Source organism: Acanthopagrus latus, chromosome 11, assembly GCF_904848185.1.
Source record: "Acanthopagrus latus isolate v.2019 chromosome 11, fAcaLat1.1, whole genome shotgun sequence".
Classification (NCBI taxonomy): domain Eukaryota; kingdom Metazoa; phylum Chordata; class Actinopteri; order Spariformes; family Sparidae; genus Acanthopagrus; species Acanthopagrus latus.
This window is the reverse complement of record NC_051049.1, coordinates 25,737,116-25,762,337: the sequence shown is the minus strand read 5'-3', so window position 1 is coordinate 25,762,337 and position 25,222 is coordinate 25,737,116. Positions and strand designations below refer to the sequence as shown.

General features: G+C 42.1%; 1 long non-coding RNA gene across 5 annotated transcripts in view; it reads left to right on the top strand.

Annotated features, from left to right (window-relative positions):
- LOC119029279 overlaps window positions 1-25,222 on the top strand; it is a 198,680-nt gene that overhangs the window by 158,394 nt on the left and 15,064 nt on the right. For all 5 annotated transcript variants that reach the window (XR_005077949.1, XR_005077948.1, XR_005077947.1 and 2 more), the window contains one exon: window positions 17,377-17,449. This is a non-coding gene — a long non-coding RNA (uncharacterized LOC119029279). The remainder of the gene's footprint in view (window positions 1-17,376; window positions 17,450-25,222) is intronic.

Genomic DNA, 25,222 nt, shown 5'->3' with positions numbered 1-25,222 from the left:
CGCTTGATAAATTGGGTGTCAAAATAATTGGCAATTAATTTTCTGTCAGTTGACTAATTGATTGCTTTAACTAATCACTTCAGCAGCAAATTAAATAAGTGCTCCTTTCAATATAAAACTAACAGACCGCTTTGCTCTGACCACAGGAAACCAGACTGTGCTCTTCATTTAGCCTGGCTGTCACAATAAAGGCCTGTGAAAAATGGATTAAATACAACACGAAAGGAGACATGCACACACACACACACACACACACATTCACACACCCACACGCATATGTTTTTTATGTTACGTCTTGACAATGACCCACCGAGGGAGACGATGATGTGTGACAGCAGCTGCTTGTTCATATTGATTAAATGACAACTGGGATCATTTACCGATTTACCGACTCACAGAGCTCAAATGTGCGACACGGCCCTGAGGGCGGGCTCAGGCCTGTTAGCCTGGACAGCCTGCAGCTTATGTCCTCAGCCGTATCTCCCTCATCATCTCTATTACACTGTTCATTTTTGACGTTGAGGCTGTTTGTCTTATTGAACAATAAGTCGTACACAAGTGGCAACGGCAGATCAAATCATGGTGACACACAGTGCAGCAGCAATAAAAATGATAGCAGTAAAAAGCAGATTTAGAGGAAGAGTGACCAAGTTTGTCGACCAAATGAATGACAAAACAAACACTGCTGATGTTTTTGTATTTCAGGCCGTTGGTGATGAAAACTTGATTTTACTCCGTCTTGGATTTTAGAAGTAAACTGGTTTGTAATTGAAGGGAGCGATGGCCAAAACTATATGATCCGAGTTGTTTTTCCTTTCAAACAAATTCAAATAGAAACAGTAAATTTGTTTCAACAGCTGATTTATGGTAGACACAGCATGCAGTAGGCAGAAAAAAATGTGTTAATTAGAATGTAATAGCAGACTAAAGCATACAAAATCGATCGGGGTGGTTTAGAGTCGAGCTGAAAGGTGTCATAAAATGTGTCAGCGCATAAAAGAAGTATAACAGCAAATGAAAGGTCAGAAGAGGACATAAAATGGACTCAATATAGCAGCGAAAATATGCAAGAACAACGGGCAGATGTGTTGATATGCCTACTCGTGTAAAAGATTTAATCCAACTAATTCTGGACAGAAATTGTGTTGAAAATGTCTTCACAAAGGACATACGGCTGGGCCTGCGACATTTGGAATCGTCTGAACAGGGTGACGAGGAGGTTAATGTGGAGAAGGAAATTTTGATTCTAGGCTTTTTTAGCACAAAGTCGCAGCCTCTTATAAAATAAAATTTGGAAATGATTCTATTAGCAGCCTTCAATCAAAGAAAAAAAAAGTGATTTATGCTCTTCCAAGTTAATTGGTTTGTATATGGTGAGTGCAAACATGCATACAGGACATGGCAGGAAATTACTTTACAGGACAGAAAAGTGTATACTATGATAGAAGATAACCGTACAGGATAGATCAGGAAAGGACAAGACAGGACGTGAAATAGATGGTCATGCAGGAAAGGCAGTGCAGGAAAGTATATTACATGATTGACTGGGACATTACTGGACAGGGCAGGGTTGGTTGGGATGGGACAGGACAAGACACAGCAAGACAGGAAATAAAAGAAAGGGACAGGAGGATGGACGGGAGGGGAAGATCAGTACCACATGGTGTAGGATAGGACAAGACAGGAAACTGCATGATAGGACAACACAGGACAAAATGAGCTTGTAGGACAGGACAGGGTATAACAGGACACAAAATGCTTTATTGGACGGGAATGGACTGAATGTGATGGGACAAGACAGGACATTAAAGGAAATGGACAGAAAGGGACAAGAGAGGGCGGGACAGTGTACGATAAATCGGAACAGGACTTAGCGGAGTGGGACATTACTGGACAGGGACGGTTGGTCAGGATGGGACAGGATCTGGGCTACATGTTGAAGGATAAGACAGAGCAGGACAGGACAGCACAGGACAAAATGGGCTCATAGGACAGGACTGGACCTAACAGGACACACAAAACTAGACAAAATGTGACAGGAAGAGACAGCACGGGAACGAGGGCGAAGGATAGGACAAGGGAAGCCCCGAACAGAGGAGGACGCATTGCTCTCTCCCGCTCATCTCTCAGCATTATGTCCCTGTGTGTGTGGTGGGTCAACAACACCGGGACAGACGGGACATTTGGCAACACTCGCTGCTGCCAACTGTCCCCAGCACTGAGAGGTTTGGCTCGCCTGTGTGTACGTAGGGTGTGTGGCCTTGGGAACGGGCCAGGTGAGGCTGTTGAGCACAGATTAAAGCGGAGATGGATCAATCACTTCAGTCCCTGAGCTGGTGAGTGACAGCTAGCCCGGGGACACAAACACAGAGGCTATTGATTTTGAGTCGCCTTCCATCAGATCTCCCTGAATTGCCCCTCTTAAGGCTCGCGCACGCAGTCAAACATTTACAATTGCATATACACACACACACTGACGATAGAGCTTATTCCTTCCTCTCTGTCACCCCGTCTGTCTCAAGCACACACTCGTGCAGGACTCTTGCTGTGTGTGAATCTCTGTTAGCAGGAATGACACCCTCTGGCCACGTATTTTTTTTTTTTTTCTAACAGGCCTACAGGATATTTAGCAGCATGGAGGGACGTCTCTGTGCCACTTGAAGGAAGCTATCAGCCATAAAATGTCGTGCAATAAGTAGTTTACAGCTTGGGAAGAAGTGCAGCCTGAGAAAGTTCCCCCAACACGTCAGACTGATCTGTAGAACTGGGAAGTCATTTCCTAAAACTGTCCTGTAAATTTCCATTTCACACTTGTCCTTGTATGCACTTTTGAATGCTACTCTCAGAGTCTTTTGGATAGTAACAGCACGGTGAGTTTGGGTCACCAATTGTTAATATTTGAACTCGAAACTGTTCCTGTCAGTTGAGCAGGGTAGTAGGGAATCTAGATACTGTAGCTGACATACTGTACTGTAGATAGTGTGACTGCTGATGCAGGTTCTCAGTCACCCGGGTCACGGTAACTCTAAGCGCTGTATCGTAGGCAACTGGACACGTTTCAGTCTCTCGAATACTTTTCAGCTCTCATCCAAAAGACTTCCTCAGTTTAGACCTGTGAGGTAAATTTTACTCTATCATATCGGTGAATCTTGTCAGAGTGGCAAGGAGGTTATGTTTTCACCCATGTCCGTTTTTCTGTTGGTTGGTCGGCAGGATTACATAAAAAACTGCTGAAAGAATTTCCACAGAGCCAAGTCTCTCTGGGAATAATAATGTGGCTCGCTAGAATTTTTCTGACGAGTATGTGAGTCCATGCACCGGTCCAATACCACCTAATTTAGAAACAGGACCCTGCTACTTCCCAGTTCCGTTAGCTCTACTTAATGTTATGCATAACGAAAATAAATGATCTAAAAGTCATCACAGGAAGTTGCGCTGTGCTGCCCATGGCAACTACTGTGTTTAGAGCGGTAAAGAAGAAGAAGCTGATTTTGATGATGACGCAGCTAATGACATGTCAGGCCCCACCAGTGAAACGGCGGCATGTTCAGTATGCAAGGCTGTAATCTGGAAGGGTGGCACGAGGTTTGCCAATTTCAACACCAGCAACCTTGTGAAGCATTTAAAGATGGAGAACAGTGAGGGGAGACGTTTCATGTAGGCTGAAAGACGTGCAGGCAGTCAGCTTTACTACTAACGTCCGGACCTCCGACGTGTGCCCCGTGTCTTTGGCGAGTCTGCACACTGGGCGGACACAGTGTCGCCGTCAACGTTTGCCATTCACAGCGCAGTGCTGCAGGCTGTATTGATTCCTAGATGTATTTAAGTTGCTGATGCTCTGCTGTTTTAAACCGTTTTTTAAAATTGGTATCAGGAAGGAAAAAATGGTATCATAACATCTCCGATACTATTTGAAGCCCTTAAATGAGGGTGCAGCAGTTATGGCTGGTTTACGATTTAAAGTGATACAGGGCTATTGAGTCTGATATTGGACGAGGCTTGACTGAACTAAAAGGAACCGTTTGGCCTTTGTGGAGGCATGTGCTCCACTGACTGCCATTTTAGTTCCCAAAGGAGCTGACATTTTCTAAAACACTCGTGTTTTTGTAATGATGAGGTTCATCCAAGCTTTGGAAGTGCCCCAGTTGCTGCTAACATCGTCTACGCAGAACATCAACTTTTCCCACTTACCGTTTTCCTGCTGCAGCTCCATTGTCAGCTGCAGCAGGAGCAGACGAGACACAATGTGCGGTTGATAAAAGTTTTATACTGTTTGAAGAGTGGAGAAAATTGAATCTAGAAGGAAACAAACAGGCCCAGTGTGGCCGTGGCTGATGGCAGGGGAGGTGTGTATTGGGCGCAGTCGCCTAATAAGGCTAAATACCAGACTGTGAATAATCTCCCAGTAAACTGTCTACTCATGAAAACCGCAGAGATGCAAAAGCAGCAACTCTCGCTTTCTGCCTGGCTGCCCTCCCCCCCCGCCTCCACCCCCTACCAGTGTGTGTGTGTGTCTGTCTCTCTCTCTCTCTCTGTCCACACCGTTCTCTGTCCCTCTCCTCTTTCTTTACTTTCTCGCTCCTGCTCTCCTCCTCCTCCTCCTCCTCCTCCTCCTCCTCACTCCTCGTCTCGTCTCAGTAAGTAGGATAAGGCTTGGAGAGCTCTGTCGTCGTGGTAACTGCCACAAGTATTCAGTTTGAAGTTTGAGGAGGTCAGTTTGTGGGTCAGAGTAACACACACACACACACACACACACACACACACACACACACACAGGACCTGAGAGAGGGTAGGGGTGTTGAGGGGACCCCCATATGGGCCTGGGCCCTTATACATGAGGGGATGAGGAGGGGGAAGAGATGTTGTGGGAGGGGCAGGGGCCACTGCAGAGCTCTGCATCTCAAACAGTTATAGTACCAGAACTTTTTCAGTTCCTGGGATTGAAATTAAGCTGATTGCGAGTGCTGTCTGACTTGGAATTACTCTTTGTTGTAATTGGATTTTTTGCACTTCAGTTACCCTGATGTTCATGTCCATTCCTTTAGTATAATGATCGGCAACTAAAACCTCAGTGACTGATGCTTTATGTTCATATTCATCAACATCCACCTATTTGTAGGGGAAATGAAAGAGAGCCAGGACATCCTTGAGAAAGTAAAGACAAATTATATGATGAACTACCACATTGTAAAATGCTCTACTACAAGTAAAGTAAACTGGTTTTACTTTGATGAATGCTTTTTCGCTCTCACTTGGATGTGATTTACTTTGTAACTTCCGAGTGGTTTTACTTTCCTAAAAAGCACTGATTATGAAAATTACTTAGAAGTCAAGTTTAGCTTGCAAATGCTAAATTAAGCAAATGTACAATAGAATTATTGATAGAATGAACTTCATCATATCAATGAATCCTTTCAGAGTGTTACGACATCATTACCTCTGGCAAGGACATGTTTTCACCCGCATGATGTGGCACAATTACACAAAAACTACTGAGTGGATTCCCACGAAAAACTTGGATGGAGGATGGGTCTCAGCCCAGAATAGAGCCCATTAACCTCTGGTGCTGATCTGGAGGAAGAGACGGATCCAGGATTGTTTTCTGTCTTTTAGCATGGCAAGATTTGTAACATTTATCAGGTGAAAAACATCAGGCTGGTATCTATGCTTGGATACATTTTGTTGCGATTCCGAATGAAAATCTGAACCTTGTTGATTAGAATTAATTGTTTGGTTTAAATTTAATTGAATTAAAATGAACTGTTGGGTCTTGGCGGAGGTATGCACTCTACTGAGTTCCTGAAGCCTTAACGTGTCTAACATCTACTCCTGTAGCTTGCTAATTAATACTTTACTAACACTCAATAGACCATTGGATGGTTCAGTTATTGTTTTCAACCCGATTCACCATTATGATGTAAATGTTGACTGCACAATGTAATGGCTATAGAATAATATCAAATTCAGTGTTTAGACTGGTTCCTTATAAACCTCACTTTCGCTATATATTTCATCTACCACCAGACATGAAATCTCCCAGAAAATGGAGGCTGGTGATTCAGTGAGGCTGGCACCATTTCTGTCTGCTCTCACGTCTCCATTAGAGACTAAAGGAATTAATAAACTCACGTTTAGTACAGTAACACCACTTCAAAACATTAGGGGAGGGGAAAGATGTCCACTTCCACTTAAATCCATCATGGAACAATTCATTGTCTATTTTAAATATGGACAGTTTTGATTACTATTACTTAGTTTGTTTGTAAGTATAGTTCAGGATGAAACATAGACACAAGAAGTTTAAGCTGTGAGCAGTCAGTTTAAACCATCCAGAGTGAGTACAGTTATGTTTTCAGGAATTATCTGACACAGAAGCTGGAAAAGGACCAAAACCCCCTAAAATCAAAAACATTCATTCTGTCCCAGCCAAAGTCCAACAGTCACCAAAGTTGTTGTGCTGCTGTCAATGAAACTTTGTTGTTGCCTTGACTGTGGGCCAAACTCTCTCCATGCACATAACCAGCTCTGGCTGGCTCACATGGACACCTTGAACACTTTGAAAAGTAATTTTACGCCATCGGTCCAAGACAACTGCTGCACTTCGTGCAAACACTGAAGTCCTCCACTGCCACCACACTGCCAGTGCAGGTGCAGTCTCAGACCCTGTCAAACACAACAGCAGCTTGTGAAACTAAACTCAGCCAGAACAGCAAAATAAGAAAGATTTCTAATGTTCTCTGTGGAATTGGCACATTTATGATGTTTTTATTTATTCAAATTCACCGTTCTTTCATTAATTATTCATGTTTAAAGGCAGATATGGCTGCATCATTTCACTTCTTGCAACAGGAAAAGGAGACTCAGGTTATTGGAGCAGTTTACACCAATGTTTCTGTGAAAAATACTTAGCACAAACTTTCTTTCTTTCCTAAACTTCCTCTCACTCATAGTTTCTTTTCTCTCTCCATGTCTCCCTCTTTCTCTATCCTGGGTGGTTTCTGATGTAAATGTTTTCAGTCAGTTGGCGGCTGAGTCTCAGCAGGTGGTCCACCAAATCCACTGTAACCCCCGGCAACCCCTGTCCAGCCAATCCAAACGCTGCCCTGCCCGCCACTCCGCTTAGTTAGCCCTGACAGGACCCTCTGTGTGTGTGTGTGTGTGTGTGTGTGTGTGTGTGAATGAGCGAGCAAGAGAGTAGCAGCTGAGAAGCAGTGCTTGGAGGACAGGGTGTGTTCCTGGAGTGGTCATTAAAAGTTTATTAAAAAGTCTTCAACCGTTGGGAAAAAATGGGTTTGAGTATCAGTGAGCCTGGAAACAACTGTGTGTGTGTGTGTGTGTGTGTGTGTGTGTGTGTGTGTGTGTGTGTGTGTGTGTGTGTGTGTGTGTGTGTGTGTGTGCATGTGTGTGTGCGCACGCGTGCGTGTGTGTGTTTGAGTAAAATCACTACTACAGAATTATAGTAACTTCCTCACTTCTGGGAGGAAAATATCAACTCTACACTTCCATACACACAGAAGAACTCGGTCGTCACATTACGTTATTAAGACCTGTTGGTTTGTTAGCTGTGGTGGAATGACAGAGGTTAAGGTCCAGTGTTTGCATGTTTTTGAGAGGCAACCGAGGAAATGTAGCTAGTCACTCCCTGAGACAGAGTAAAACATGAAGTCCCACATACTGCACGACTGTTAAAGTTGCCAGGTAGCTGCACTGATCACATTACACAACTGTCTATCAGCGCGTCCTTGGAAATTCACACATTTGCCGATCTACATTTCATGAGGATCATTAATGTAGACTATTTTACAAACCAACCCACGTATACAGTGGGACAGATTTGTCTTTATTTTTCTTCACTTCTTTTGTTTTTCGTTGGTTTTTTACCTCATCCTTGATGTTTTTTTGTTTTTTTTTTAAATTTTGAAGCAGTCTCAGGTCAGCCTGATGTGTCTCAAGGCTTTCAAGAATACATTATAACACTCTTGCATCATCTATTCCAAATGACAAAAGTAGATTTCTAAGAGACGGATTTTCAGCCTGATCAGTCTCCTCTAACATAACAAATGCTCTGTCTTCTTACTAAAATATCACTGCCATAAACACTCCTGTAATTACTTTTTTTCAGTGAACTCATAGTTCACTCAAACAGGCTAAAGCAAACATGAGCAGTACACTATAATGAACCGATCTGAGTCGTAAATGCAGACCTTGAATCATCAGGTATCTCTAACAGTCTTTAAAAACACTTTGATTCTGAGGAAGAATTTGGCAGAGGGTGATAATTAGAGTCAGGTTGATTAGTGACGCACGCATGTTTCCTGTCACTCATCTTAACTACACTTGTTCTTCCTTGTGACTCTGGGTAATTCAGAGCACAGTGTCAGATGAATCTCTCAACCTGCGGTGAACAGTTGAGCGCTGAACGGCGATGAAAATCAGATTTTGTTGATGTTTATTAGGTCAAGTATGTCTTTGTTCCGTGTAGCTGCCTGTGTATGAACAACAAAATAAATGCACACTTCTGACTTTGACGTTATAGTGACTCTAGCATCACTTCTTGACGCCCAGTGAGCAGGAAAAGTCTGTGTTGTGGGTGGTCGGAGAGGTTGGACAGGTCACTCTCGGGACTTCCTGGAGACTGGGGCTTGAGCTCCAGGTGTTACCAAGCGTCAAGATTGATGTGTGTTTTTTAAGTTATGCAAGTAAAGTAACTTGTATAACTGATTTTATGAAAGTAACAATTTTTGGTTCAATTACCCAGTTTTTGTCTTCTCTTTTCTTCTCCAAACATCTTGCTAAAATTACCTGGTTTTGTTGGTTGAAACAAGGAGCTAAGTCGCCTCAAACAGTGGCCCCTGACCTCGGCAGTCCCCTCACCTGGTTGTCCCACCACCACCATCCTCTCCTCTTCTTGTCAGTGCAGGTCAGCAAACATGCACGTGATCTACAGTTAATATAGTTAACATATCCATGGTTTGCAGAAACAAACATTTTATCCTGCTGGCTGCACTGTAGGATGATAGCTCGCTGCCATTATGTGCATGCGAAGGGGTGAATTAGGGGTGAATTGTAAAAGAGCTTTGGATAAGAGAGCTATATAATTGCAGCACCATTTATGTCTAACCATGAAATATCCATTGAGAGCTGTTTTATTGCCCCTTTGGTTCAGAAATATTGACATCAGAGGAAGAAGCACAGACATCTTTAAGTTCCATCTGTAAGCCAACATCTCTTAAGAATTGGTTCATTTTCCCCACTCTCATCTTTCAGATTTTTATTTCACAGGTTTACTCTGAGTGTGTCGTCACCTCATCAGTATACCATGTGTGACCCCACCAATAGTATCCATACAGTCCTCAGCACACACATTCTCTCCATTCTCCTAGCTTTTCTGTCTAGATGCCCTTCCTCTCTCTTTATTTTCTTTCCCTGCCTGTGTGAGTGATGTGGTAACGATGATGGCGATCACCTGAAGGCATTTTTGTTTTTTTTTGCTGCGTGCTTGTGTTCGTGTGTGTGCGTGAGCGGGAGAGAGAGAGCAGAAGTGGATGGATGGTGTAAATGTCTGAGCTATCATCAGGTTTGATTGGCTTTGAGTGGCTCTGAGTGCTGGGTCCATCCCAACCATTTCCCTGGGTCCTTGGGAGCAGTGGGTAGTGTGTTTGTGTATGTGTGCGTGTTGCCATGCTTTTTGTGTATCTATGTGTGTGTGTGTGTGTGTGTCAGGATTTCTATGTACGGATACATGTCCATTTGACCATATTAAGTCCCTGTATGCTCTACAAAACTACAAAACCATGGCAGAGCATCAGGGAGGCTGAGAGGATTCAGAGACTGCAATTCAACTAAAGGATGCATGTTGCTACTGTGTCACCAAGCAACTGCCGGGAGTGTCCTTGAGCAAGACACTGAAACCTCAGATCAAAGGAAGCTGTCGTAACTCCAATTCATTTATATTTGTGTATGGAAAAAAAAAACAGGGTTGTCATCAAAGAGTATACCATATGCAGTTTTATTCAACAAAATGCCCAAATAAACTTTATAGAACAATTAAATAGCTTTAATAGCTAAATAATCTCTTTGAATAAAGGAATGTTCTTGGACAGGGATGAGCAGGCAGACAAAGGATCAGTCTGATATATTAAGAGACAGGAATAACTATTCTTAATTGTAGGCTTAGTCATATGAAACACAACAGATCTATACCTTCTATAATGCAGCCTATAATGACATGACAAGTCAAAAATCTCTTTTTCGTTGCCTTTTCTTAAGTGCACCTGTCCACACGTACCTGTGATTCAAGAATGTAAAGTAAAGTGCCCTCAGAGGATTAGGCTTCATCATTTGTCTCATCTCAGTCACGCAGAGACTGAAAAAAGAATGTATGGGCTCGGCTGTATTAAACACAGGCATAGTAAAGCATTGCAAGTTTACAGAAGAGCAAGGATGGTACAACTGTGACTGATATGATATCTTGACACAGCGATTTTGCAATAATCAGTGAATTGCGAGGCGATTGCCATAGAAAAAAAACTGCAGGAAATATATTTTTACTCACTGCATTGTGGTTACAACATGTTAGATCAGGATATTTTTTTTATTCAGTTTATTTTCATTTTTCAAAATATGTAAAAAGTGCATATTTAATTTAAATCAAAGTATGTACACCTTAATAAAAGTCTATACAGCAACAATTTCAGCTAATTAGATTATCCCTATGGGAAATATCCATTGCCGCTAGTACAATGCTTATCAAACTGTTTTGTCAGTGTTCATACACATTAATTTTAGACTAAGCTAACTTCAAATTGGCTACATTAAACATTATTTAATGTAAGCAGGCGATGTTCTTTTTCCTTCATCTGGGTGCCTCAGTGGCGTGGAGGCCCTGCAGCTCTGGTGAGCCAAGTCATCAGGGGAATCTTTTTAGAATGCTTGCACATTTTCATAAAAATGTCTCTGTCACCAGTGTGTTGTATTGTAAGAGCAAATTATATGGTATATTGCTGACTCGATAGTTGGCCTAACCCTTCATTGAAACATGTTGATAGCACAGTCATTCCCATCAAAAATAGAATTGTTTGAAGCAGCTCCAAATTGGGTTAACATGAGTGAGTTAACATGACATGACAAAATAACCTTCTCAGGAAATGTCACTCACTTACTGGTTTTATTATCAGTCACCATGACCCTTAACAGAATGAAAACAGACGGTTTTTATTTGGTTGAACGAATGCTTTACCATACTTTCACAAAATATTGTGTCCTGACAGACATGACACAGGATATAAACTTAAATATAGATACTTATAGATGGTACTGTTGAATTTGATACTGTGGACAAGCAAATGTTTACGGTACAATAACAGTCCATATTCATACTTTGGAATAAGTATACCGCTGCTACCCTACATGAGACACCCTGTTGTCACGTTATGCCTTTGAAAATGTTTTCCTTCAAGTGCTGTTGCTGGCAAACTTAAAGTGAAATAGTTAACCCATAGAAAAGAGCACAAAGACCTTGTTTCTCTACATAATAGACAGGGCCCACCAATAAACAGATTAGTAATGAGAAAAAAATGACTTCCCACTTCCTCGAGGCTCGAGAGGAAGTGTCGTCACCTTGATTATCCGACTCCTCCCGCCCCTCTCTGAGCTCCATACATACCAAAGACAGCGCTGGAGGGTAGAGAAAGGCTCCCGTTAATGTTTAACCAGGCTATGTAAAGACAAAGTCAGATAGCTGAGCTTATGAGCAAATAGTGTGTGTGTGTGTGTGTGTGTGTGTGTGTGTGTGTGTGTGTGTGTGTGTGTGTGTGTGTGTGTGTGTGTGTGTGTGGGACAACAATCAGTTTAATGGCTGACATGTATGGAAATACTGTGGGTCTAAGGAGGAGGTGAAACACTGAAACAATCTGATCTAATATATATTAAACCATTTGTATAAATGTATATGGTGACGTTACCATGTTTACAGTGATGTCAGTGCTGTAATAATTGTTACACTGTACCAACATCTATATATATATATATCTATATATATATATATCTATCTATCTATCTATCTATCTATCTATCTATATATATATATATATATATATATATATATATATATATATATCTATCTATCTATCTATCTATCTATCTATCTATCTATCTATCTATCTATCTATCTATCTATCTATCTATCTATCTATCTATCTATCTATCTATCTATCTATCTATCTATCTATCTATCTATCTATATACCTATATCTATATATATATATATATATATATATATATATATATATATATATATATATATAGATATATATATATAGATATATATATATATATATATAGATGTTGGTACAGTGTAACAATTATTACAGCACTGACATCACTGTAAACATGGTAACATCACCATATACATTTATACAAATGGTTTAATATATACAGGTAGAAGACATAAAACTGTAGTTCATGCAGAGTGCCAAATATAGCAACAGATATGATGATCACCCTGTCAGGTGTGTGTGTGTGTGTGTGTGTGTGTGTGTGTGTTAGTGGAGTGCATACATGGAAGTCTGCACGTGTGTTAAAAAGAGAAAAGCTTTTTTTTTTTTTTTTTGGCCAAGTTGGCATTACTTGTACCGTGTGTTAGTGTATGTGTGTGTGTGTATGGGTGTATGTGTGTGTGTGTGTGTTGGTGTTTTGTATAGAAAGTGCTGCGTGCAGTAGAACAGGGGATTTGGTGCCATCAGCACAGTGATGTCAGCACACAGAGACAAACAAAGCCAGAATCCAAACCCTCTCCCAACTACCCACAATCCCCCAGGACACTGTGGGGGGCCCTGCCTAGGGGCCCACTGCCAATAACACACACACAGCTCACACACACAGATACACAGAAATGATTGACGCACATACACATCCACTCATGTAAAATAGTATCATACACTGTAAAACACATATGTTCATCATCTTTCCCTTCAGTTTATTTATACTGTCCGGAATCAAAGTTATCTGGTGTGTGCATGATGTTCTATTCCACAAAGTAAACCCAACTGTAAAATACAGCTGGAAATTTCAGCCAACTGTAAAAACCATTTTTATACACTTAAAATCAACTTAAGTGCCATTTGGAACAGAAACAAAGTGTTAATTACAGTTATAGTTCATGAAAAGCTGAAAACTAAACTCTAGAAAACTGAAACCACGTGTGAAAAGAAGCAGTGATAAGGAGAGTAAATCTGAAACTAAGTGTAAAATTCTCAAAGGAAAGTAAATACATCTGTAAAATACAGCTGGAAACCCAAATCAACTGAAAGTGAACTGCAACAATTGTAACATAAGGTACTGTTTAAGATATAAACCCATCTGTAAAGCACAGCCGGAAACTTCAACCAGATAGAACCAACAACAGTTGGTCTTTGAAGCAGAAAGCACATGTAACTTACATCAAGGTGATTGAATCCAACTATTACAACAGCTGAAACTTAAACCACTTGAAAAAAAATAGTGTTGAGGAAAGTAAATCCAACTATAATGTACCTTTTGGAAATAAATTCCAACTAAACCTAGCTTTAGAAAACTTTAACCAACTGTAAAGTGAAGTGCTACTCATGAAAGTTAAAGTAGATTTTGGGAAGTTAAATTCAATACCTATAAAGAAACTTTTAAGAAAAGCAAAATCTACTGTTTAACACTTCAATACCAAGAGTTTGGTTCAGTCAAAGTGAAGCTGACACAGATGTAAGCTGAAGTCATTGAGATATTCAGTCAGTTGCTGCAGTCTTTTGAAACACAACCACTTGTTGGACACTGCCCCGAGTCTCTGTATTAACTCTGTAACAGCAGTGAGCCATTAGTCAAATCAGGAACACACCTCTGTTTGCTTTGGCCTGACCCTCTGCCATGCTGCACCAGCCTCACACACATGCCTTGCAAATGGGGATTGACATTACTGATATTGTTTTCGTGGTGGAGTTCAAATGAATCTACTGTGACTGTACTGATGCAGACGTTAATGCAGATATGCTGATGTGTTTAGATAGCGTCACACGGGCCGTTTGTTGGAAATGCTTATCTTTTGGGCACAGGAAGTGAGGTCAGGCTGATATAAAAGACTGCTTATAGATGCTGAAAGCAGCTGCAAAATATTCACAGTTTCATTACAGAAATATCAATATTTGATTTGTTTTTTATACTGGTGGCACTCTTCCCCACAGGTTTTCCATTACCATTCTCCCAGCACTGCCACTCCTGTTAGGCTGAGTTAGCTATGTAACTGTACCCTATACATTTTCTAGTCCAGTGGCTTGGCAGTAATAGTACCTTGCTGTACCCATTAAGCTACATGGGAATTCAACCCCTAACCCTCACCGGCCACTTATACAGTATATCAATACCTCTCGATTCCTGTGTGATTCCTGTGCAATTTTTAACACTTTTTAGGATTTCTGACCTCACCATACATAACATATACCCCTTATTAACCTAAGCTAAGACTCCAAAGCATTGATGTTCATAACAGAATGGCCCTCAAGAGAGCGCATACCTCCGCCAAGGCCCAACAGTCCCCATTTAATCCAATCAAGCCTAATCCACTGGTGAACTTGACAGCTATGTATCACTCTAAACTGTAAACCCCAAATCACTGCTTAACTATGATTTAAGATCAAGATCTGTAACAGCCAACCACAAAGACAAAACAATACAGAACAATACAGATAGAATCATCTCCAATAATTGATTTTTATTTGGATCCACATTAAATTGTGCTCATTTGAAGATACCAGCCACGTAAATACACCCTGATGTTTGTCAAGATCCACACATCATTCCCTGAGAAAATAAGAAAAACTGTTAAAGCACCTTATCTCATAATGTTAGAGAAAGAAAGAAAACATTTCTGGATCCGTCCCGATCGGCACCAAAAGTTAATGGGATCTGTTCTGGGCTGAGACCCATCCTCCATCCCAGATTTGGGGAAATCCGTTCTGTAGTTTTGTGTAATCGTGCCGACAAACTGACCACCAACATTAGTCCCAAAGCATGAAGCAGCGTCCCATCATTCACAGATACGAAAATGCTACTGCGGACAAGGTTGGGATGAATATATAGTTAGTTATAGTTTTACTTTAACATATTACCACCAACATTTTATTGATCATCATATGATAATGCCATACCTACTGATATTGCAGGGGCTATTTTAAAGCAGCTATAAGGAACTGTAATTTTTTGTGTTGATTCTGTCAGTATGACAACAAACCGCCTGCCGTCTATAAGATTTTCATCTGGCCAGTGTGTGCATTTGTTTTGCAAGGGAGTGAAAGAAAGAGGAAACATATTTTTAGTTCTATTTTTCATCTCTAAACACAGCTGCTCGCAGGATGCACGGCAATGAGGTCATGTGTCTATTTGTGGCCATGAAAGATTAATAACTGTAATATGAGGAGAGTGAAACAGAGCAGACTTTGTCTTAGTGCCGTATCGGCGGGCTACAGTGCAGCTTCTTTCCTCAGGCTGTGAGACTCATCAATTCATCCTCAGCACCCCACAATAAAAAAAAAAGTTGGTATTTGATGACTTATTTTACCCGGAGAATTTGGAACACCTCCCCGTGACAGAATAATTATACAGAAAATAGCCAGTCTTCTCGCTGATGGTTCCAATTGCATATGTAGCGGCATCAGTGTTAAACTGAGATTGTTTCATAACTAGTTAAAAATTCCTTGTAGTACATCTTGAAAAACTGTTGGCACCAGTCAGGTTTGAATTCAAATATAACGCTAATTTTAACCAAATTTACAGGACATCAGCTTAAAATAAAAGTCCACTCAGATTTGATGGTTTGGTATGCTGCTACCATTTTTCAGGCACTTCATGATTTCTTTGCTAAGTCTCTTTCCATTGCACTTTGCCACATTTTTACTCCATCAATGCGACGGCTCCTTCACTCCGGCCAAGCATAAAAACTCCTGTATGGTATCTTGTCATCTGGATTTCCACCGTTCCTGCTCTGATTATATACGCAAATTTAAAAGCGCTTTAAAGGACGTGGATGAAAAAGCACTTATTGCACATTGAAAAACCTCTCAATGCTCAAAGCTCAATGAGGGTGCAATTTTAATGCCATAGAATCGGTATCCCTACTTGTTATGTTGTGATTATGCATCACAACTAATAAAGAATAACAGTGTGGTTAGATTTCAAGATATTCTGTCTCTTTGAGGAGTTTACAAAAAATAAATACAGTTTTAATCGCAAATAATAATTGGTGACTTCTGGTTGTCTCTTGATTGCATTGAAAAATAGGAATGTGGTGCGTGAATAAAATATGAGCGCTGGCACTCGTGTACATTGTCGTGTTAAACAGCGTCATGTCAGCTGGGTGGTGTGACCGTCGGAGAGAACTGTAAGGCTTTCAGTTTTAATGCTGCAGCCATCTCCTTGTCCAACTGTTACACAACAATTAGCAACTGTTGCTGTTTGTCTCTGCTTTTTAAATGCCCCTCTGTCCAAAACAGTAGGGGACAGACCGGAGCAGATAGTGTGTGTATGTGTGTGTGTTTGTTTGTGTTGCTTTCTTTTTTTTTTTTTTTGGGCAGTAGTACTGGGGTTACTGGGCATACTGGACCCAAACAGGTCCTCATTGTGCTGCGGGAGGAAGAGCCGGGTCGAGCTGCACCCTATTCAGCCAAGTTTGGAGTGGGGTGGGAGGGTGTACAGTGCACACGCACACACACACACACACACACACACACACATATGCATGTGGGGCAACAATATCTTCCTTTGACCCGTATAATAGCTGCTCGCAGATTTGCTGCTACATTAGTTTTAGGCAAAGTGTCACATCAGTCCAACACAACACCAAACAGTCAGCTTTAACTTTCTGCAACTTTATTTCAGTGCATTATTTCAGGAGGAGAGTCAGTGAGTTACTAGCCTGAATGGCACTTGTTGCCTGGTAACACAACTTTGTATCAGGAAGCAGTGGGAACTGTTGTGGGTGTGCAAGGACTTCACTGTGAACTGAGACCTTTTTAGTCTCAGCAGCTTCTCACCAAGGCTGAGTGTTTTATAAATCTGCCTCCTGTTAATTCAACCGAATCTGCTCTACTTAATACACTGAAAAGATAATTATGTGGTGTTTTCTGTGTTTATTTCAAACATTGCTGATCATCTGCCAAACAAGTCTGATCTTCTGTATGTGGCAGTCCTCTTATTCTGTTTTTTTCTTTTTTCTTGTTTTTCTGGGCATCACTGATTGTGATGCTCTGATCATGATCTTCACGTAAATACTGCAAACGAACCGGAAAAATTACACTGTAAAAGCAAACAGTCACCGCGTTTTGTTAATTCTTTCCATTTTTCCTTGTTTTCCAGTGACATAACAGAAGAGCGAAGACACGATCGAGACACCCGGACAAAGCATGAACTGGACGGCAAATAAGAACTGGTAGGTTTATGATACACACACACAGGCGCACGCACGCGCGCGCACACACACACACACACAGAGGCACGTGCACGCACACACACACACACACACACACACACACACACACACACTGACACTCACAGTGAGTCCCACAGAGAGACACAGCAATGCCCTGGAGGGTGCCAGTCATGCCCAGCTTCCGCTGCGCTCCAAATTGAGCGTGGCACAGAGTGTATGAAGTCAGCCGTCTGGAAGAGAGCCAAGCATTGTTCCTCCAAGCAGCTGGATGGTAATTACTAGAAAGAAAGAGAGAAAGAGGGAGCGAGGGAGAGGGAGAGAGAGATAGATAGATGGGGGGGGGGGGCCCTGCCACCTCTCTACTGTTGCTTCTGCTTCCTCTCCTGGTGAATGCTTCATATAGAAAAGACGTATATAATAAATCCAAGAGCTGTGAATCAACAGCACGCACCCTGCATGTTGCATGTGCACAGGGAGCAGTGGTTTGGTGGTATGTCAAAAAGGGATTAAACTACGGCTCTAATCAGCAAGTGTCATTTAGAGGACATTTCATTTTTTTTTGTTTTTGGAGGGCTGTGGAGGCAGAGGGGAACCAACATATATAGGCTGCTTTATAACCCAAATAATAAAGTAAACAATAATCAGCCAAAGTCTATTTACAGTAGGCTATGTAACACATAGAAAATAATATTTTAGAAACATAGAACTACAAGATGTGGACCAAAAGAAATATAATCTTACTGTTTTTTTTTCTAGGTTTTCAACCTCACTGTGTCTTCTTCGTCTGATGGAGCTGTGCAGTAGCACTGTTCTGTACACTGTAGTCCAGTTCTTATCGTGTGATGGAAGTATATTTGTAGTCTGAAGTCCAGTAAGTGCAAAACTGAGTCTTCTCTATGGGCTCCATCTTTGAATGAAAGCTGTTATCCAGCAAAGTTAATATGTTTGAAAGATGTTTGCATATGTATGCAGCAGTAAATATCTGTAGGTGATCCCGGCACACTCTGTCATCCCACCAGTACTATTTTCCAAGAGGCCATAAAGAAACAGTTCACCCAAAACTGAAAATTCAGCCATTATCTAACCCAACCCAATGCCGATGTTTTGTTGTCCACCAAACATTTCTGGAGCTTTGCGGCAAAACAGGATCGCAGCATTCTGCTTAACAACTGAAGCAGACGAGGACTTGGTTTGAAATGGAACAACGGAGCTGAAAGAAAAACATAAAATAATGAAAGGGTTAGAAGATCCCAAATTTATTTGAAAAGGCGTCATTTACAGCCCTTTTATGCCAGAATCTTCGATGTGGCTGCTAAGCCAAAGGCATCAGCGCACACTCTGTGTGAAGTGAGCGCTCAACCTCAACTGCAAATTGAATAACGTCTTTTCAAAAAATTTGACATGTGGGACTTTGGGGACTTGAGTTACACCAGACAAGCTATGTGCAGCAAATTTATGTTCATTTTAAAACGTCTTCTTCTTCTCCTTTTGTTTAGGAGAATGCTGCAACACTGTTTTACTGTGAAGCTCTTTTCCTTCAATATACATTTTCAATTGAACATCCTCAGCCTCAGAACATTTAAGATGAACATATCTACACTCACCACACTTCCTGTGGGTTAAATCCTCCTCTCTTTCCCTGCACATATATTGTCATTGTTGTCTTCGACTCTGAGCGCGTGTGTTGTGTACATGTATCGGACTTAAAGAGAGAGACATAGAGACATAATGTGGGACATGCGGCGTGATGCTGGAGGGAGATGGCAGAGAAGAGAGAGAGAGAGAGAGAGAGAATGAGAGGGAGGAGAGATCTTTGTTGCCGTCCAGGCCTGAGGAATGTGTCAACTCGCTGTCAACTATGTGCTGCTTTGTCATGAGACCGCAGAGCGCTGGAAACACATAAAGTTGCCTTTTTCACACCTTCGACTCCTCCTGCCCTCCTTCCTCCACCTCCCCTCTTCCCCACCCCACTCCCCCCACACGCCCCAACCCTCGCTCACACACACACACACACACACACACAGTGGCAGCAGTAGCCAGGCCAGTGCTAGTGCAGCTGTGACCAGAACAATAGCATTCCTCAGGTTTTTAAACGCCTGGCACTTAGATTCCTAACAGTCGAATTCCTGGTGGGGAGAAGCTGGGGGTTGCTATAGGACGCTGATAGCTGTGAGACGCCTCGTAAGGAGGTGTACAGCTGTAAAGCACTGTGTGATTTGTGTTTTTTTTTTATGAGAAGGACGGATGGGTTCATGGGGACACAGGGGAAGCTCCGTTGTTCCACCTCATGTCCTCTTTTCCTCGGATGTGACATTTTCGACACTCCAATTTTAGCAGTTTAGGTCGAGAGGCTTCCTGCTGCTTTGTTGGGACCTCACGTGTCGATGGAGGCACCTGTTAAGTCAACATGTGTGTCTTGTAATGCGCTTTTTGGCACATGTGCTGGTGAAAACCGCACGGATGTGTTGAAAGTGGCACATTAGATTTAAGAGCGTTTAATTGGGTGGTAACAAAGGCAACAAACAGATGATGTTGGTGCGTATTTGACAGTCGGGAAGATCCCACTTAGCATATTGTCGCTTTTAACGCAAGATGCAGAAAATACCAAAAAAAAAAAATATATATAAGTATGAAGAGTTTTGTTTTTAAATCGAGACAGAGGCTGGCATTAAATGGGTCATACACAAATCATTTGTAGGCTCCCTCATTAACTTTTTCCCCCCCTGTTGCTGATTTGAACTCATCACATGGCCTTGCAGACAAGCAGGCCATATTTTCCCACACAGGGTGCCTCCATTTAGACAATCCTCTGCATAGGTGATTTTCAGAGTAAGCCAGGGAAAATGACAAAAAGCCCAAATGCTCTGCTTTCCACATCATGTGTGCCTCCTCTGGTGGCTTCACTTTGCACAGCACTGAGCTGCCCAGCTATCAGCCCATCTGAAATAACCCCAAAAATAATGATTCTCTCATTAACCACGCCTGTTTCACAATTTAAATATAAATGAATCTAATTTAGAAAACCTCGGCCACGATGAAGGAGACTCATTTAGAGCCAATCTAAAATTAATGAGGGCATCTGGAGAGAGGGAGAGAGTGGAGAGGGGCCCTGCGTGGCTTAACAGATACCGGAGTTAACAAGCTACTGTACTTTAAACACTGGAAAATCCCCATTAATTTTAAAAGTTAACGCACTACTGTACTCTGAATGGTGGAAAAGGGGCTTTAATGTGCGCGCAGACACATTACAGTGACATCTTCAGACTGACACTTGGCCTCTGGCTGTCAGACCTCCTTTATGTTGTCGTAAGCTTTCATTTATCAGACTCTGCCTGGTCATACAGAATTATAATTTCTTGGACATATTTTTTGTAACACAATGGTGCATGAATATGTTTGCGCATGTGTGCAGGACTCAACGCTGAGGCCTTCATGCTGTCGGATTTACTCCGTGTCACAGTTAAACACATACATGTACCTATAGGGAGAAGATGTACAAGTTCCTCGTGATGTATTCTGATTCGGTAAAACCAACTAATTAATATACTGGTCTTTTGTCATTTACATATGGCAGCAGAGTGACATGATCCATCAAATCCTGCCCAAGTGTACTGATTTTCATGCTCTCCAGTTCTCTATTTTTCTTTTTTAGGAAAACACATTCAGCTCCATAAATTGAAAGTTATCTCTCCTATCCTGTCTCTTACACTGTGAATACAGCGCCCTTTTTTTACCCGTGTGCAGCCCGCATCATCCCGTCCCTCGGCGGCCGTTCGAGTGGCCCCAACAGATGCCAGCCAGCTCCCACAGTGACTGTTTGGTTTTGCAGGTTTAATTCCCGATGGGTTTGGGTCCAGAGTGATTAGGCTGAGCCCTAAAGGCCAGAGGGCTTGTCAGGTGTCTCCACACATTAACGTTGTTCTGCTCACACCCTGAGCCGACAGCACAGCGAGGCGGAGGGGGAGAGAGAAACACTGATCTGGCGTGGTGGGAGGCATGGGAGGATGGAGAGGAACCTGCATTGTCAGTATGTTAAATAAAGTTTAAAGACAAAGTTTCATTTAAGTTGTTATCACGATTGAGGGGATTTGTCTGACTCTTAGCAGAGGTCTTTGGATTTGGTAGGTTATCAGTGATGTTTAAAAGGCTAAATGACTATTAACTGTTGATTCTTTTGTCTCGGATGTCACATGGCTGCCGATACATTTTGAACTAGGAGCTTACTTTAACAAGAAACCGCATGTTGATTGTATCTTTCCTCCACAAATCAAAGTACCTTACGTTGAAATGCAACATCAGAGTTGGGACATACATGTTTAAAGTTGTGCAAAAGTTAACGCAATCCAGAATGGTCACAAAACCTAATTTTTAAAACTTCAACATCTTCCAGAAAGTAAAAAAAAAGAGACAAACAAAGGAAAATAAAATGAAAGAACTTTTTAACTTTGTTTTCAGGAGCATATGTTGAAATGAGTGGAAGTTCAATCATACATTTGTGGTGCTTTTCTTCCTTCCTGATGACTTTTGGTTTCTGAGTCTCTCTGCCAGTAAAAGCAACACACTGGTGGATGCTACCTCAACATTTTCTTTAGCCTTTAACCCTAAAACCCGCTGAGTGACAACGCGGCAGACTTTTCCCTGCTGGATTCAAATAAACTCGCATTGTGTCTGTGCACAAACAACTTCCTGCGTGCAGACGTGCGGCCTGTTAATGGGGGCGGGCGAAGCGAAAGAAAAAAAAAACAACAAAAAAAAAAACTCTTCCTGCTCCTGACCTCCAACCCCATCCTACCCCACCCACACCCACCGCTTACACAGCATGGTGCAGCTATAGGGGGGGGGAGGAGGAGGAGGCAGAGGGATGGCGTTCAGGCTTTAGTGTGTGTAGGCAGAGGAGGTTATGTTGGGGGGGGGGGCTTGTGTCCTGGTCTGAGGGAGTTGAGGAATAAAGTGGAGGAAGAGGGTGAGGAGGGGAGATGAGGGGACCTGCTGAGAGGGCAGCCTATATGCACTCCTCCTCCTTCCTGCTATACCGCTCCCTCCATCCCTCGCCTCTTTTCACCCTCCTCCCCCCTCGCTGCCCGTCCGTGGGGGTAAAGTACATTACATGCTTGCTAATCAAACCTCCATTACAAGTTTGGAGGGGATGAAGCAAGAGACTCGAGTCTCCTTCTTCTCTCCTCTTTCTGCTCACTTCATTGTGTCCCCCCCTCACCTTCCTCCTGCTCCACCATCATCCCCAAAACTGCCTTTACTATTGAGCAGAAAGTGTTTCTCCAACCGAACATGCTGGAGATATACTAGTGACAGGGAAGCAGGTAATGCCAGAATCATTGCAAAAACTAGAATGGCGCTGAGTAGAGTGTATACCTCCGCTGAGGCCCTCAAGTGCCCTGTGTAACTCTGAATTCTAAGCTCAAATTCTAAAAGTGCTGAATCATAATTTATGATCACCAGATCTGTAACGGCTAACCACCAGGTCAACAAAACAATGCAGATGGAATCCATACTCACCATTGTGTTGTGGAAGAATGATTTTTATTTGGATCCGCATCAAATTACTCACGCATAGATACCAGCCACCTGAATACAAAACCTGAAATCATCCCTCACTCTGCAAAGGAAAGTGCGAACAAATTCCTTGATCCGTCCCTTGGTTCAGATCCCCACCCCAGGTTAATGGGGTCTGTTCTTGGCCGAGATCCGTCCTCCAGCTAATTTTAATGGAAATCGGTTCAGCAGTTTTTGTGTAATCCTGCTGACAAACCAACCAACAAACAAATGGGCACTTGCGAAAACATGTAAAATATTTAAAAGTTATCTTTAAGTGTTTAGAACCCAACATGGTAATAGCCATCAAGGCCCCAGTGGCAGCCTGACAACAAAGTGTTGGCCTTAGCAGTAGATAATAGAAATTGAATTTGAACGGTAGCGCTCAAATCCAAAGAATTTGTCCATTTTGGCACTTAAAAGAAAAATAACCTGCACATTACTTTCTTGTTTTTCTGCGATGAACCCATTATCACTCTCAGGTGCTTTGACCCACTTGACTTATCTGTAAACTAATCAAAATTGTCTTTGGGTGAAGCGAAGTCAAGGATGCAGTGATGATGGCCCTCCAAAATGGTATCAGGGGAGAACTTATTTTGGTGGAACATTTGCACGTGGGGAGGCCAACCCTGACATTGAGACGGCTAAACAGCTGCTACCTTGTTTAGGCTCCTACCGATAGCGATCAGGTTAGGAAAGGGTGAAAATGATGGACCCCATTAGCTAACGGCATCATGCACTGGCACTGGTTCCTATTTACTTTGCATTTGTTCATCTGTCTTTTATTTTAAAATTTGAACCCTTATGAACATGTTAAAAAATCTCTATAAAATAAATAAAATGAAAATCAAAGGGAAAAAAAGAAAATTAATGAAATATCATAAAATGGAAGAAAAGGAGGGGGCAAGATTAGGGTTAGGGTAACTTGTCATTTAAAAGCATGGTAGGTTGAAGCTTCGAAGATACTGCCGACCAGCTAGCTCGCACCAAGTGGCAGCAGGCGCGGAGCTGAGTTCTGTATCACAGAATCATGACATCAGTGTGATCAAGTTACACACTAGATCTTCGCTTTCAGCCCACAGTGAGCTACGCAAAACAGAAGGCTTACCTGTTACACGGGTTTGATTTGAATAAGCTGTAAAAGCCTGTTAACCATACAGGGGATCGGAGGACGAGGCCCGCACAGCAACACACTGACACAATATCTGGACTTACATATTGGAACGGATACACATGCAAACACAAAAGGCGTAGCGGCGACAGTCATACAGAGGTTATTAGCCGTGCACTGAAGCAGAACTACTTAAGCTACACGTCGGCAGTGCGGTTGACCATGCTCTATACACACTATTATCTGCAGGTCTGGTTGGAGTGTAGATGCACGGCTAATGTTTACATCCCCTGTGCTGAGAAACAATGGCCTTTTCTCAGCTCTTCCTGCCCTTCATTGGCAGTAATATACAACAGTATTATTTACCAAGCAAAACAGAAAAAGAGAAGAGGTTCAGCTGTTATTGAATACTCATAATAATACTTTAGTCTCCACCTCCTCTGTTGGTAATTGGTTTTAGTGAACACCTGTATGAGTGTAGATTGTTTAGGGGATTATGGCCAGGGAAGCCTTGAGTCACCACTAATTATCATCTGTTTCTCCCTCTGAGTCACACTCACACACACACTAGAGTTCCCATGTCACCTTCCCTGCACCAAACTCAAGAGATTTAATAGATATTTTAAGCTCATGGCAGTTTAGCGGAGAAATCCTTCACAGCGATAGTTCTCAGGGCAGGTTATTATCTTGGAATGTCAGTCTTTCCCAGCCCCATGTTGAATTTTCAGTGCAGCTAAGCGCATTGAAGCAATTTTGTATTTTCACGTATTTGTCTATAGCTGTGTTTTTGTTATGAGGAACTGCTGCATTTCTCAAAACCTCTTTAAAGGCCGAATTTGTGAGAAAAGTGATTTTTGAGTCTCATTCCTGACTCGTCAAAGCCGTGTCTCAATTCAGCAGGGCGCATCCTTTGAGGCTACATTTGAAGACCAAATGCATCACAGCGGCAAGGCTGCCCCATTTCGAAGGCTCCTTCAAATGCAGTCGAGGACTGGACCCTTCGCTATATCCCAAGATTCATTGCGTGCTTGTAACGTGTGGGTTTGTTTTTCCTACACTTTTAAATGTAAGTATGTGGTTTCAAGTCACTTGAATAGCTAACAGTACAGTTA